This window comes from Pseudophryne corroboree, chromosome 10 (assembly GCF_028390025.1).
Source record: "Pseudophryne corroboree isolate aPseCor3 chromosome 10, aPseCor3.hap2, whole genome shotgun sequence".
NCBI classification, from domain to species: domain Eukaryota; kingdom Metazoa; phylum Chordata; class Amphibia; order Anura; family Myobatrachidae; genus Pseudophryne; species Pseudophryne corroboree.
Window position 1 is genome coordinate 248,713,164 of NC_086453.1, and position 17,316 is coordinate 248,730,479.

At 40.9% G+C, this 17,316-nt stretch overlaps 1 long non-coding RNA gene across 1 annotated transcript; it reads right to left on the reverse strand.

The window, feature by feature from the left end:
- Positions 1 to 7,383: 7,383 nt before the first annotated feature.
- On the reverse strand, positions 7,384 to 17,096 carry LOC134965474 (uncharacterized). The gene is made up of 3 exons (XR_010188387.1): positions 16,935 to 17,096; positions 7,663 to 7,734; positions 7,384 to 7,589 (listed from the first exon to the last, which is right to left on the reverse strand). It is a non-coding gene; the product is annotated as an uncharacterized LOC134965474 (long non-coding RNA).
- Between the last annotated feature and the right edge of the window lie 220 nt (positions 17,097 to 17,316).

The following is a 17,316-nucleotide window of genomic DNA, read 5'->3' on the forward strand; positions in this document are numbered from 1 at the left end:
ACATTTTTTTGTTTACTTTTTCAGATGTGATGTTGCCCATAGCAACCATTTTTTTATTACATCTTTTTTAGTAAAAAAAAACATAAATGTAATCTGGAATCCAAATGTTTGCCATGGCCAACATCTCCATTTCGAAACATAGTCCACCTTAAGACATTTACCTGGTTTTTTTGTTTTAAAAAATTATTATTTGATAGTTTTAAAAGTTACACACACACACAACACTGACTGGCTTTAATAAATTATGCGTGTGTAACAAACCACATTTATTGCATTGTGTGTGTTTCACAAAAGGAAGGGGCATACACAATCTGGAAATGCATTAATGTAAAATGGCGAAAGATCTTCGTGTTTGCAAATTAATTATTGCTTAGAGTCCGAGAAATAACAAATTATTAATACAATTGTTTTTTTTAAATTAGAAGGCACATATGTTTTTCAAAAGGTAAGCTTCCTAGGTAATTTAAGCACACAAACTCTGAAACATTTTCAACATGAGTATTATTAAGTAAGCCATGTTTTGTTCAAGCAAATAAATATAATAATAACTAAATAGTGGCTGTTATCAACCCCATACAGAACCACCCATCATGGTCGAGGACGCACAGCAGGAAAGTGACCAGCAGCCTACCTACACACTACTCCTGCAGCCCATCGATCCTACCCAGCCACCCCCGCAGCAGGACATAACACAAACACCACAAACAGCCGTTAGCCCCCAATTGATGCCAACAACACCCCAGCAACAAATGTCCCCTGACTTTTGGAACAGTTGGGCCACACAACAGGCACAACACTATGCCTGCCTGAACACCCACACTCAACACCTTGCCAGTCTGCCCCATCATCTTCCTCGCATCAGTCGGAACTCAGGCAGACTGATAGTTCAGGTAGACAGAATAGCAAATTCTATGGAACAAATGAGGGCAGACAACAGTCAAATGCTTGCCAATTTAACAAGAATCATCGATGAACAACAGCGGCAGCAACAAGCATTAATACAAATAATCCAACACAACCAAGTGGTCCACGAAAATTTATCCAGAATTATTGCCAGCAACACTGCCACAAATAACCAACTTAATGCAAGCATACACAACCTCAGCCAAAGCATTAATGTGTTGGCATCCCAACAAGTCAGCTCAAGCTCCGGAACTACTACACCAAGTCAGACCCCAGTTACCTCCCCTGTTAGACGCTCCAGCAGAACACGGGCCACCGAACCTGGTCAATCCTCTGCACCCAGCACCAAAAAAATTAAAATAAGGAAGGATGCATCAAATGTTTGTTCCAAAATTAAAATTTTGGTATGGTTTACCCAAAAATGCCTGTGTCTGTGCTAATCATTTTAAAATATGCAATGTGTATGGTTTAATGGGGTAATGAGTGACACTGTAAGTTAGTCAAATTACAGTATAAATGTACAGACCAGTATTAAATGTTAAAATACAAATACAAGAAAAACATTCACACCTACAATACATTTAATAAAAGTGGTTAATCAAGGCTATTTGAAACTAAACAATACTTACCGGTAAAATAACGCTGAATAACTTCTTGCCTTACCTGCCTCCCTACATCTGTACTCACACTGTCACCAGATGGTTCTAACTCACCTTCTTGCTGACTGTTTTCTTCATCAACATGTGGCAGATGTTGGGTCAAACACAGATTATGAAGAAAACAGCAGAAGAACACAATCCTAGTCACCTTTGGGGGACTATACAACAAAAGCCCAGCAGATTTATCCAGACACCGAAACCTAGATTTCAGCACCCCAAAACATCTTTCTATCACATTCCGCGTAGACTTATGTGCATGATTGTAATTGTGTTCAGCAGGAGAATCAGGTTGGGACAATGGAGTAAGTAGCCAAGAGTAGCAGCCATAACCACCATCACCTGAAATACAGATATAGCCAACATTAGTACATGTGTATTATGAAAAAACACCTAAACAAAAACAGGAGTTTTAAGTTACCACACATACACACAACACACTTGGAACATACCCAGCAGCCAGCCATCAGGCATTTGTCCGTCCTCAAATTTATCAAAGAGGGATGACTGACTGAGGATGAAGGAGTCATGGCAGCCACCAGGGTAACCTGCAACCACACTCATAATTTTGAGATTTGCATCACAAACCACCTGGACATTAGTTGATTGTCTAGAATGCCGATTGGTAAAGACATATTGCCTGCCCCTAGGTGGTCTCAGCTCAACGTGTGTGCAATCTATGGCACCCAGCACATTGGGCATGCCAGCAAGCTCATAGAAAGCTACCCTGACTGCATGCCACTGCGACTCCTGGGTAGGGAAGCAGATAGAGGCATCTATATGGGGTTCCAAGACATCCAAAACCTGAGTGGACATTAATAAATATAAGGTGAGTGTCATGATCTGTAATCAATACAATACTGTGTTCTAAGACCTAACAGAAGCAACACTTAGACATAGACGTGTATGTATATTTCAACTCACCTGATTCAAATATTTGGAAAAGGTGGGCTGGGAGATACCAATGACGTCGCCTGTCACAGCCTGGAAGCTCCGAGTAGCCATAAAGTGCAACACAGCCAGGAGTTTGTGCAGGCCTGAGACAGAGCGAGAGCGTGCTGTCTCAGGGTCTAGGTCCAGTTTGACAAGGTCATACAGACGGAAAATGTTGCTTCTATTTAGCCGAAACATCTGTATGACTCTATCATCAGACAATGCGTTTAAGTTTAAACGACCCCTAAAAAAACGAGGCCGGCGGAGCCTCCGCGGCACCTGTACAACCTGCTGACCATGTTCACTTACCTGGCCCAGATTTCTAGAAGACTCATGAAGCAGTCTCAGGTATCCCCCAGCAACCAGAAAATCATTAGCACACACAGCAGCAGCCATTTCAGAGTGAGAGTTATTCAAAATGTGCCTGGGACTCTTTTATAGGGCCAAACATTCAGGTGTGACGAATGGATAATTGAATACACATGTAAACACGCTTATCAAAAGCAGGTCTACTTTTTTTTAGGACTTTTTTACGAATTGTATTTTTTCATGACCACAAATTCATTTTCACGGTACACATTACAAATACGAATGGTTAGTAAATGACCGTGATTCATACCTAAACAGCCGCGTTTGGCCGAAGATGTATTCATTCGTATTTTTCTACAAGAACTTCCAAAAAAATACGAATGCTCTCATCACTGCCGTGATTTGAGTTTAGTAAATTACCGACATGACACTTTGAAGAAAAAACGTCATCTCGGTCAAAATCGGGACCTTAGTAAATATACCCCACTGAATCACTATATCCAAAAAACATTAAAGATTTTTTAGTGATTAAGATTAGTGAGAGGCAGATCTTGGAAGTTAACCAAAAAACATTTCTTATTGTCCCTCTCTCCTAAAAAAAAGAGTTTGCTATTTTAAGGAGAGTATATCCACTCTCTTTGGTATATGACTAAAAATTTTAATTACAAAATCAAAGTTAGATTTTAATCAATTTTGAATCATTTCATGTAAGAGTGGCCACACAAAGAGTTAAACTTTCTGTTCCCCTGTTCTGTCACAGGGACAACCCTATTGACAGATGTTTGAAATTTTACTCATAGGACCACCACCAACACCTATATCAGCACAAATGGTATCCTACAAGTACTAGCTTTTAGAGATGAGCGGGTTCGTTTCTCAGAGAACCGAACCCTACCGAACTTTGCCTTCCGAGTCTGGATCCGAGCCAGGCTCGGGTTTTCCTGCCTTACTTGGAAACCCAAACGAGGCAAAACGTCATCATCCCGCTGTCGGATTCTCGTGGGATTTGGATTCCATACAAGGAGCCGCGCGTCGTGGCCATTTTCACTCCAGTCTCGGAGAGTGTATAGCTAGGACGTGTCCTCAGTGTTCAGTGTCTGTGTGTTGGGTCAGGAAAGTGGGGTGTCAAGTGTTGTGCTGCTCAGTCCAGTCCAGTGTAGTCACTCAGTGTATTGTGCTGCATCAGTCCAGGCAGTCACAGTGTTGGTGTTCTCTGCTGACATATATCCAGTGTAGCTGTATAAAGTGGTGCTGTGTTGTGCAGACCAGTGGTAGTGTCCTGTGTCATTAGTAATTCCAGTGACGATATACGCTGCTGCTATATGTCCACTGCTGAAGTATAACAATTATAACAACAACCTGTTGTGCTGCATCAGACGAGTGGTAGTGTCCTGTGTCATCAGTAATTCCAGTGACAATATACGCTGCTGCTATATGTCCACTGCTGCCGTATAATAATTATAACAACAACCACAAGTCTCTTACAGTATTGTTGTGTTGTTCTGCATTAGACCAGTGGTAGTGTCCTGTCTCATCAGTCATTCCAGTCATTCCTGTGCCGCATATTGTCTCATATAACTCCCAAAAAATAATAGAGAACAAAAATTTTGAGGATAAAATAGGGAAAGATCAAGAAGAACCACTTCCTCCTAGTGCTGAAGCTGCTGCCACTAGCCATGACATAGACGAAGAAATGCCATCAACGTCGTCTGCCAAGGCCGATGCCCAATGTGATAGTAGAGGGAATGTAAAATCCAAAAAGCCAAAGTTCAGTAAAAAGAAACAAAAAAAGAAATTTAAATCATCTGAGGAGAAACGTAAACTTGTCAATATGCCATTTAAGACACGGAGTGGCAAGTAACGGCTGAGGCCCTGGACTATGTTCATGACTAGTGGTTCAGCTTCACATGACGATGGAGGCCCTCATAACTGAGTCCTTGACACTTATGTTGGTGTTAGACGTGCGTCCGGTATCCGCCATTAGTGCAGTGGGATTTAGACAATTGATGGAGGTATTGTGTCCCCGGTAACAAATCCCATCTACATTCCACTTCACTAGGCAGGCGATAACAAGATTTTGCCATTTAATTCCAGTGATTTGGACGTATAATTACAGTGGTTTTGCTAATTAATTTTAGTGATTTATAATTATTAATTCCAGTGATCTTGTCAATTAATTCCAGTGATTTGAACGTATAATTCCATTTGGAATTGTTTGTGTCGCTTGGCTTAGTCATACAGCTACCTCATTGCACCTCTTCGACATCTTTACATGAGGTGCTGTTTGGGGTCTAGTTTTTGAAAAGTGCCATCCTGTGTGACTCTGCCGTATGAGTCCAGGGGTACTGCTGTATTAGTCCTGGGGTACTGCCGTATAAGTCCAACAATTGCAGATTTTTTTTTTTAAAGTGACTGGAGCGTGCTGGAGATGCTGTCAGTGGACCGAACAATTGTGGGCCACTCTCGACATTCAGCCACTGCATGACACTACTAGATGTGTCAGGTGGTTGTGTCGCTTAGCTTAGGCCTACAGAAACCTTGGTGCACCTTTTTTTCTTCTTTGCATCATGTGCTATTAGGGGCCTTTTTTGATATCTGCCCTCTGGTCTGCCACTGCAATGCCACGCCTAGATGGGCCAATTGTTTGTGTCACTTGGCTTAGTCATACAACTACCTCATTGCAATTCTTTTTCTTCTTTGCGTGATGTGCTATTTGGGGCCTTTTTTTATATCTGCCCTCCTGTCTGCCACTGCAGTGCCACTCCTAGATGGGCCAGGTGTTTGTGTTGTCCACTTGTTTTGCTTAGCTTAGTCATCCAGCAACCTTGGTGCAACCTTTTGGCCTAAAAACAATATTGTGAGGTGTGAAGTGTTCAGAATAGACTGGAAATAATTGTTATTGAGGTTAATAATACCGTAGGAGCAAAATTACCCCCAAATACTGTGATTTTAGCTGTTTTTATGTTTTTTTCAAAAATCCAGATGCAAAACCAAAACCAAAACACGAAAGGGTGGCTTTGGCAAAACCAAGCCAAAACCAAAACACAAAAGTGGAATTAGAACCAGAACCAAAACACAAAACATGAAAAATGCCCGCCGCACATCTTTACAGTAGCTTTATAGTTGGCCCTTACACCTAACAGGTTGTTTGTGTGACTTTGTAGTCAGAGCTGTGCAGGATCCCCCAAACCTCTCGCAAATCTATAGTGTACATCATACACTTAGTGACTAATTTATTTTTTTGTCTCCAAACAGAATCAACACCATATGATTGTTATTTTTTTTGAGATGCCTGCTTGGCTAAACATTTCCCTTTACCACTGTCATGTGCCCGTGTTCGGGTGGAGCGCCTTGGTGGTGAAGTCATTGGCGAAATAAGTGGAGTGGGCATCCCAGAACTGCTGCTTGGTTGTTCTGGCTGCTGGGTACTGAGGGTTTGATTGAGGTTAGTGAGTGTCGCATTCAGTTCACGTGTGGCTGCAGTGTGGTTCTCCATTATGCGGGTGATTGATTCAATTAACATTTGATTTGATTTTAAAAGGTTTAGGTAGCTTTGGTGTTGTCTGTGATGGTCATCCAGTAGACGTTGGAAGTTGTCCATTACATGTGTCATGTCAGCCCGCATTATTTCCATGGTGTTTGCCATTCGTGTTGTTTGCTCCTTCTGGTGGCTGATATTGTGGCTTATTCTTCTTAGGTGATATGGCAGACTTGTGAATATTTGTGTCTGCCTACACCGGCAAGCCTGGTTAGTGGCCTGCTGTGTCACCCAATTGGCCCAAAAAACATGATCAGGCCATTGCGCTACTGGTGTTGTTGGACTCTGTTGTGGTGGTGGTGTGTGTTTGGGGGTAGTGTACTCACAGGTAGTGTGGGTGTTCTTGGTTCACTGATTGGCTGAAGTTGCAAAATAAATGTCTCCTCCATTTCACTGTCCTGCTGGTGGGATGGAGGGATGCTCGACTCATTACTAGTTTCTGGAAGGACAAAGCATTTTTGGTTAGTTTGGCATGTATGTTTCTAATATGTTTGTCAAACTAAGGTGAGTCTACATATGTGACCACAAATTTGAATTGTTCAGCCTTTCACCAACATCACTACTGCCTTTAAAGGCTGCACATGCCTCTTTTATTGTTGCTTTGGTATTTACATCAATGTAAGAGCAACCACATTATTTTGTTTGGGTGTCCTACATTCTCCATGACAAATTTGGTCGGGTTTCAGTAAAGGTTTTTTTTTTTTGGTGTGGCCTAGTAAAACATATCGGAGATTATGCATGTTGTAATCAATGTGGACAAATACATCAACACACAACAAAGATTCCAGCCTTACTCCTTGTCAAGCTTGCCCATCTATTTGTGTTGCAGCATCTGCCACACAATATGCTACTGTATGGATGAAGTGGACACACATATCTTTACTGGAGTACGGTATCTACCGTCTACTTTGAAGCCATTTTGAGGTTGGTGTTCTTCAGTATGTATTGTTGTTTATGTGGGGCTCCAGTTTGTGATTGTTTACAACTGTATAATATAGATCTGACTAATGTATTTTGGTTTTGCAGATTTCTACTCACCAGTCAGATGAGGGGAGTGTGGTTGGCGTCTTAGTGGAGTGTCCAAAATTTGGTGTGGCGGTTTAGAAGACACAATGGATATTCTGCGTTGTGGTGGAGACTCATGTGTTTTGGAGGGATCATCCGGCCTTGGTCTCTTGACTGCCACATGTTGTCTTTTTTGTGGTCTTCAGGAGGGCGTCTTTTGTGCCCAAAGCCTTGTGTTGATGGACCTATGAATAAAGGCAACATTAATGTCAGCCCATTCCTTTACAAACATAACATGTACTACAATTGACACTTTACCTGATGCTGCAGCATCACCATCAGATGTTGTTGGACAGGCTGGAGGGCACCCAGTTCTGGATTTCTTCGACACTGTACAACAAGATAAATGCTTTTATAATAAAGGTAATTGGACAATGCAGTTGATATGTTTTTTTTGCCTTTATGATTCAAAGTTTATTTAAACTTTGGGTTTTGTGGCCTACACGTAATGTGTATTAATTTGCCCATCACAAAACCTGATGATATGGGCCCCAGAACCAAAGGCATTATGAAAAAAAAACGGGCATGTGCACTAATTACAGTGCAAGCCATCTCAAAAAAGAGATCTCACAAACATGGGCCAACATTAAAACACAAAAATACAACACTCCAAAGCACACTCATATTGGGGGACATTTTTACACATACAAATATTAAAGGATATTTGTGTAAATCTGTGTGATGTGCCACAACAAACACACACTAGGCCAACATAGCAACAAAGGTATAGTAAATTTGGTACACAGGTATTAAGCTGCTGAAGCCATAAGTCTGTGTCAAACCAGTGATAAGCACAAGTTGAAAAATGCACCAGCCGGAAAGCTCATAACTGGCAAATTGCATATTGTAGGTGATTGGCTGGTGTGTTTTGCAGCTTCGGATTTTACTTGTTTTGCCATTTCCTTACGACGTCTCCAGGTTAATACATGTGGCCCATTGTGTCATAAATACACAAGCTAACACACCATATCAAATGTACTCCACACTCAAACTAATGACTTTTGCACCAGCAAAAACATGGTGCAAAAATTAGAAACACCACAAGGCTAAATATATACTCCTAAACAACATAATTTACCAATGAGCTGGCAAAACCACTGTGGCAGAGGCCGTAACTAGGACAAGCCCTAAGGAAGTGAGAAACCAGTGTTGGGTAAGGTGTGAAATGCAGCAGGCAAGGTGCAACAATATGGTCATTTAATTTTTTGTCAGATTAGATGGTGCTTGTCTTAGCTTGAACATGTGACTGGTTTTTCTGTTACTTATGCGTTCGCCAGGTTAATACATCTGACCCACTGTGTGTGATACGTTGCACCTGGCAAACTGCTTCAAAATTCAATGTTACATGCATATTGTGTTACATGTGTTGAAGGACAAGCATGCTGTTACCAATATAAAGGTGTGTCCCAATAAAAAACAACACAAAAAAAGAAAAAAAAATACATTATACAGTGTAATTACACATACAATACTGTTATATGCAAAAAAATATGCTGTTTGTTTAGCCCCCCCCCCAAAAAAAAAAAAAAAGGTAGGCCAGCCATGTAATCCAAGCACATAGTAAGGGCCTATGCCACATGAGATACAATAGCCAAAGCAAATAAACCACAATAAAAAATAACACAACAAATTACACAAAACATCATGCTCGCCATCCTGCCTGGGCCGATCAGAATCCCAGACATTTGTTGCTGCAACAACTTCAGGAGGTAGTAAGCTTCACATGGGCTCCTCATAGTCAAGATATTTAGCAATGAAGGGCTGACCCCCACCGGTCTGCCGAGCAGACTTTGCCTCCTTCGCCATTTTGGACTTCACACGGCGCTTAATATCATAGTACCGCTTGCGGCACGTGTCCTCTGTCCACTTGACCACCCCCTCACTGTTAATAGCAGCCACAACTATAGCCCACAACACTTTTCTTCTGTGATCTGACCTTTGAGGACTCCGGCCCAAAAAGCTGACGCTGATATTTCATGAGCTCACGCACCAAAGCCACATTCTCAGCATAACTGTCACTATCACTAGAGGCTGCAGCAGCAACCTCTCCTATGTGCTCCACCTCACTAACCTCACCCACCTCCTGAACCTCACTCACCTCCTCCACCTCACTCACCTAACCCACCTCTGACTCAGACATAATTTGGACAAACAACAATTACCATAGAAAAATAAAAAGACAAAATAAAACCACTCCTCCACTACCACTACACAATACACAACAAACACACACACACACACACACACACAAACACACATGAACAAGAGACTCCAAAAAAAAAAGACAAGGACAGAAATTAAGACAAACCCAAAATAAACAAGACTATCAGAATGACAAGACTACTTTCAAACACAATACAGCACTCAGAACTAACAAAACTCCAAAACCTCCAAACTACTCACCAACTCAACAGCACAACCTCTTTTCTCACCACTAACTAAACCAATGAGGTGTGGATGGTTTGGAGAGTATTTATATGGTTGCGCACAGACACTCCTACATCAGAAACACAACCAATCACGAACGAATGACAAAATCTAAACTAAAAGTGGAAATGCGGCCAAAGTACAGAAAACCCTGCCGTGTTATAAATCTTACAATTCCGTATAAAAACATCCCAACTACGGGCGACAACCAGAATTGCGGCCGGGAAAACAAAAGCAAAATATGAAAAACATTGCCATCGGAAAATATGAAAACACCAAACTCGACATCTTAGTAAATTAACGTAGATGAATTCAAAATGTTGCAGTAAAATACATCTGATAGAAATCGAGATTAAACTCCCATCAAATCGACACAAACACGATTTTTAGTAAATATATCCCATGCATTGAGTAGTCAGTTCTCCGGTTTGAACCCATGTAGAGAGGATTTTCCAATTAAACGATCCCTGAAAGCTATGGGTCCGAAGAAAGTAATTTCTTGGATATATACATTGATTTTAAATAAATATCATTGTGAAGCCCTGTTGGGGTTAAAAAATAAGTGGGAGAAGGATGTGGGTCCAATAAATGGGGATGTCTGGGAAATGGTAATTGCAATGCCCCAAATGGCTACAAATTCAGCTAGATACCAGCAAATTCAATTGAGTATCTTACATAGGATGTATCTCACTCCTGAGAGGTTGATGAAATTTAAAGGAACAAAAACAAATAAATGCCCAAAGTTCAAAGTCGAAGTAGGTACATTCATGCATATGTTATGGGAGTGCCCAGTTGTGAGTGACTTTTGGCGTAAGGTTATTGGATCCATTGTCAATACAGTTATAGAAAGATCGATAATGATGTCGAGAATGTGCTTGCTAGGTATAAATGAGGGGACTAGGGTTGATAGATATACCAAACAATACCTGGTCAATACATGTTCGTTAGCAAAAGTGATTATTGCTAGGGCATGGATGGCTACAGAGGGCCCTAAATTCAGGTCCTGGAAAATTTTGGTAAATACAATTGTTGCCCATGAGAAATATGTGTACCTGTCTAGAAATGCAGAGAATAGATATGGTATGATATGGAATAAATGGCTTCACTCAAGATATTATAATATGGTGGTGGAGGCAAATGAATAGCTATATTGGTTAGGAGGTTGATGTTAATGTGAATATGTATAAAAAGGGGGGAAAGTAGCACATCACACTGAGGAAGAATGAGGAAATGGTTGGGGAAAAAATCTAACCAGGTCAGTATGGGGCCTGTGAAAACCTGGGGAGTTGCAGCCACTGCTACCGTCTCACACGACACATTAAAATGAAATAGAGGTAAGTAAGGGGATAAATTTGTGCACACTATGTTGAAGTATAAAGTAAGTTGTAATACAAATGATAAAATTACCCTGCGCTTGGAGTATTATATAGCAGCTCCCATTAGAGTGGTACAATCTATAAAAGGAAAATTGGGGTGCTTATTGTGTTAAAATTGTTAGCAAACACCTGTAAAAAAGAATAAATTAGTAAAATGTTTACAGCACTTTTTTGTGCCTGTGCAGTTGTCCGTAGGTGGGTTCCGTATGTGAGCCGTGTCCCGCAATGCGGCGGTGGTGAGGCGCTGGCTGACTAACTCTCCCTATTGCTGCCTACATTTAACGGAGTCTTCAGTCTCTTTCTCCGCCCGGCTGGTTCCCGCACACTGTCTCTCTGTCTTCATACCCGTCGGCGCAGGCTAAGTGATGTGATTGATTACCGGAATCTCCTGCTGTCGCTTTCCAACGCGTTTTGGACCCGTGGGTCCTTAGTCATGGATAGCGTCCATGTAGTGAATTGTTCTTTTTATGCAAAGCCTTTATTGAATAATTGGCTAATTAGAATCAATTAAAATTTGCTTTTAAAAAACATTTACTGGTGTTTGCATTAAGTGTTGTTACATATGAATTATTTTATAGTTTTTTTTAATACTTTGAGAATATGTTAAAGTAAATATCTGTGTACTATTTTTAAAGAATAAAAATGATGGGTTATAAAAATGAATTAAAATCAAAATCAATATTGAGTCCTGTGGGTTCTAACGTTTGTAATAAAAAGATCCATTTTGTTTCTGCTCTTTTCAATTTATCTGAAATATTTCCTCTTCTCCAGTTTGGGATCATTTTTTGTATTCCCATAAATTGTACATCAGAAGGATTTTTGTTGTGAATGTCGGAAAAATGTTTGGATATGCTATGTGTCTGTAGACCTTTTTTAATATTGTAAATATGTTCTACAATGCGGATTTTCATCTTTCTTTTTGTCTGTCCAACATATTGCAGGCCACATGGACCTTGTAGAAGAGAAATAATTCCCTCTGTGTCACAAGATATTTTGTCTCTTATTTTGTAACTTTTGTTTGTGTCATTACAAGTGAACTTTGTTGCAGGTTTTGTTGTTTCTTTCTTTGTTGTTTTGCATGCTGAACAGTTTAAGCAGTAAAAATGTCCTTTCTTATCTTCTATTGAACATTGTTTGTCAATTGGGATGTAGCTTTTCACAAATTCTTGTTTCAATGACGTAGCTTTTTTATATATAATATGTGGTTTTTGCTGAATTAGAGGAGCTATTTCTTTATCCAATGTCAAAATGTGCCAGTGTTTGTTTAAGATTTTTTCAGAGGCTAAATTCTGGCTGTTAAACTGTGTTATAAGAGATAGTCTGAAGTCTTTTTGTTGTCCTTTTTGTCTATATTTAATAAGCTCACTTCTGTCGAACTTGGATATTTGATTAATTTGATTCTGGACGTCTTCATCCTTGTATCATCTCTGTAGGAATTTATTTTTCATCTGTGCCGTCTGTTTTTTTGAAAGTCTCCATCTGTGAGCTATTTCTCTTAAGGTGTCTGAATTGTCCACTTGGGATATTCTTTATCCAGTTTTTAGGATGGTTCCTGGATGTTAATATTGTGTTATTTCCGCTTACCGTATATACTCGAGTATAAGCCGACTTTTTCAGCACGTTTTTTTGTGCTGAAAAAGCCCCCTCGGCTTATACTCGAGTCAGTGGAAGGAAGGACACAGAGGGCACAGTGCGCGGCTCTCCAGTGTCCCTCCTGCGTCTCCGTCTCCGGTGGCGTGTGTGTGTGTGTGTGTGTGTTAAATGAACTGCCCGTTAGTGAACTCTGATTGGCTCACGAACCGGCACTTCATTTAATACACACACGCCACCGGAGACGGAGATGCAGGAGGGACACAGGAGAGCCGCGCACTGTGCCCTCCGTGTCCCTCCTTCAGAAGACAACGCGGGAGCGATGGAGGGTAAGTACCCTTCCTGGCACTGTGGGGCATATCTGGCAGCATGAGGGCACATCTGGCACAGTGGGGCATATCTGGCATATCTGGCAGCATGAGGGCACATCTGGCACTGTGGGGCATATCTGGCATATCTGGCAGCATGAGGGCATATCTGGCACTGTGGGGCATATCTGGCACTGTGGGGCATATCTGGCAGCATGAGGGCATATCTGGCACTGTGGGGCATATCTGGCAGCATGAGGGCATATCTGGCAGTATGAGGGCATATCTGGCACTGATGGCTGTGTACGGCTAGAGCTGCATTTCCCACCCTAGGCTTATACTCGAGTCAATGAGTTTTCCCAGGTTTTTGTGGTAAAATTAGGTGCTTCGGCTTATATTCGGGTCGACTTATACTCAAGTATATACGGTTCTTTTTTTTACATGATTTCTAGTGTGTATGATGTTGTTTTGTATAAAGATTTCCAGATCAAGGTATACTATCGATGTCTGGATGGTCACTGATGTGAATTTTAACCCATAAGTGTTTTTATGAATGTATTCTAAAAAATTATTTATTTGAATAACAAATCATCTATATAACATTTCGAAACGTGCAATATAATTTTGTGGTTATAAATAAGTGTGAATAACATGAAGTACTGGCCGGTTGTATATTATATTTCGCATTTATGTATGTATGTATGTATGTATATAATGGTTAATGTATAAAAGTTGATAGATTGAACTAGATAAAAATTAAAAAGTCGAGTAGATTTTGGTGAGGGTGGGGGCGCCTGCTGCCACTGGCAGTGACCGACATTAGACACTTCATTAAACAAAAGAGGACAAGGGTATAGGGTTGTATTCACATGTATCACATTTATATGTATCATATTAAAGATAAACATACATACACGGGAAGTATGGAAATAACTGATGTCACTAAATAAAGTAAAAAGATGAGGCATATATTAGGTAAATTAAATAAATTACAATAAAGAAGATGGGAATGCCATGTGCTATGATGTATGAATGAGGAGTGGTGGGTGTGGACGGGGTCAGTGACAGTGGCGCCCAAGCACGTAGCCCAAAGCAATTTGTGGCTTTAAGAAAGAATATATAACAAAGTAAACTGGCTTGTCGAATATATACATGTAACTATGATTGTATGTAATTTTTAATGTATGTATTTTGTCTTATTAGAAAAACAATAAAATATGACTCTAATTAAAAAAATATATATACATAATGCAAACGAGTTCTGATTATAGTAATGAATAAATGAACATACATTTACTGTAAATACCAGATTAATGACAACACATATTCAACATGAATAGTTAACACACTAAAGAAATGTGCTTCCAACCAAATTCCAGTTTTGGGGTAATAGACACAATATTTACAAGGCTGTTACTATACTAGCCTGATACATGTACACACAGCTATGTCAGGTCAAAGGAAATGGAACTGAGTCATTAAAGAGGGCTGAAAAACTGAACAGGTCAGAAATATTGAGAGGTATAGCACAAAAAACAACGCAAGATTTGTTCATAATCTGTATTATGATGATTATTATTATTATTATTATTATTCTATGCCATTGATTTTAATATGTATCTGTCTGTGTTATTTTTAAATGTTTGTTATTTGCATCACACTTTGTACGTCTAGTAAGTGAATGGCCACAACCTGTGTCTGATTTTTTTCTTGACTGGAAGGTGTGGTGCTTGGAGTCCACATGGTGGGGATAGATGATGGGGGGTAAGCATTTAAATATTCAGTATTTTGCTATTGATGTTTATAATTTATAAAATAGCAATAAATGCTTTGAAACATTGCAAGACTTCTTGTCTCTGTGGTCTTCTATTTATATATACACTGCTCAAAAAAATAAAGGGAACACTAAAATAACACATCCTAGATCTGAATGAATGAAATATTCTTATTAAATAATTTGTTCTTTACATAGTTGAATGTGCTGACAACAAAATCACACAAAAATTGTCAATGGAAATCAAATTTATTAACCCATGGAGGTCTGGATTTGGAGTCACACTCAAAATTAAAGTGGAAAACACACTACAGGCTGATCCAACTTTGATGTAAAGTCCTTAAAACAAGTCAAAATGAGGCTCAGTAGTGTGTGTGGCCTCCACGTGCCTGTATGACCTCCCTACAATGCCTGGGCATGCTCCTGATGAGGTGGCGGATGGTCTCCTGAGGGATCTCCTCCCAGACCTGGACTAAAGCATCCGCCAACTCCTGGACAGTCTGTGGTGCAACGTGGTGTTGGTGGATGGAGCGAGACATGATGTCCCAGATGTGCTCAACTGGATTCAGGTCTGTGGAATGGGTGTGCCAGTCCATAGCATCAATGCCTTCGTCTTGCAGGAACTGCTGACACACTCCAGCCACATGACGTCTAGCATTGTCTTGTATTAGGAGGAACCCAGGGCCAACCGCACCAGCATATGGTCTCACAAGGGGTCTAAGGATCTCATCTCGGTACCTAATGGCAGTCAGGCTACCTCTTGCGAGCACACGGAGGGCTGTGAGGCCCCCCAAAGAAATGCCACCCCACACCATTACTGACCCACTGCCAAACCGGTCATGCTGGAGGATGTTGCAGGCAGCAGAACATTCTCCTTGGTGTCTCCAGACTGTCACGTCTGTCACATGTGCTCACTGAGAACCTGCTTTCATCTGTGAAGAGCACAGGGTGCCAGTGGCTAATTTGCCAATCTTGGTGTTCTCTGGCAAATGCCAAATGTCCTGCACGGTGTTGGGCTGTAAGCACAACCCCCACCTGTGGACGTCGGGCTCTCATACCACCCTCATGGAGTTTGTTTCTGATCGTTTGAGTAGACACATGCACATTTGTGGCTTGCTGGAGGTCATTTTGCAGGGCTCTGGCAGTGCTCCTCCTGTTCCTCCTTGCACAAAGGCAGAGGTAGCGGTCCTGCTGCTGGGTTGTTGCCCTCCTATGGCCTCCTCCACATCTCCTGATGTACTGGCCTGTCTCCTGGTAGAGCCTCCATGCTCTGGACACTACACTGACAGACACAGAAAACCTTCTTGCCACAGCTCGCTTTGATGTGCCATCCTGGATGAACTGCACTACCTGAGCCACTTGTGTGGGTTGTAGACTCTGTCCCATGCTACCACTAGAGTGAAAGCACTGCCAGCTTTCAAAAGTGACCAAAACATCAGCCAGAAAGCATAGGAGCTGAGAAGCGGTCTGTGGTCACCACCTGCAAAACAACTCCTTTATTGGGGGTGTCTTGCTAATTGCCTATAATTTCCACCTGTTGCTTATTACATTTGACAACAGCATGTGAAATTGATTGTCAATCAGTGTTGCTTCCTAAGTGGACAGTTTGATTTCACAGAAGTGTGATTGACTTGGAGTTACATTGTGTTGTTTAAGTGTTCCCTTTATTTTTTTGAGCAGTGTATATGTATATATATATGTATATATATATGTTTAGTCTCTGGATAATCCGGCACTCTCTATAATAAATCAACCGCCTGTGTGCCTTTGTCCCATAATACAGACATGGTGGAGTTTAGAACAAACAAATGTTCAAAACGGACGCGACACTACAGGGCTTGTCTTTAACAAGTCACTTTAATGTCCATCCATATCAATGCTGCGTACATACATATCTAAGGTAGCAATATCCAAAGATATAAGTCATGCAGCAAACAGAAATAAGCTCACACATGTAGAACAATGCGGCATTTCGGGCCACAGCGGGTCCCTTCGTCAGGTTCAGCGTGTGCTGCAAAGAAAACGTGAATAACATACAATACCCATAACGCTTACCTATATTGCGTCCCCATGCCGGCGTGGTCGGTCTCGGAGCAGCAGAGGGCTTCAGGTCAAGGCAAAACACTTGAAGGATGACGTAATCCGGGAGCGACGGTTGTCATAACAACCCAGTATGCGGAGGCTTCAAAGCTGTCCCGGCCGCTCAGCCTGACAGGGGAGGCTATATAAAATGAAAAAAGCATACAGTGTGAGAGAAATAGTGAACATACAAAAAAATAAAACACATATAAATAACAACATATGGTCAGTTACCTAATTCTAAGCCATAATGCAAAACACCACTATATATAAATCCATATGCTGTATCTATCTATATATTAAAATCAACATGGAATCTGGGCAGACAGATGCATCTACTCAGGTTGTAGCACTCTCA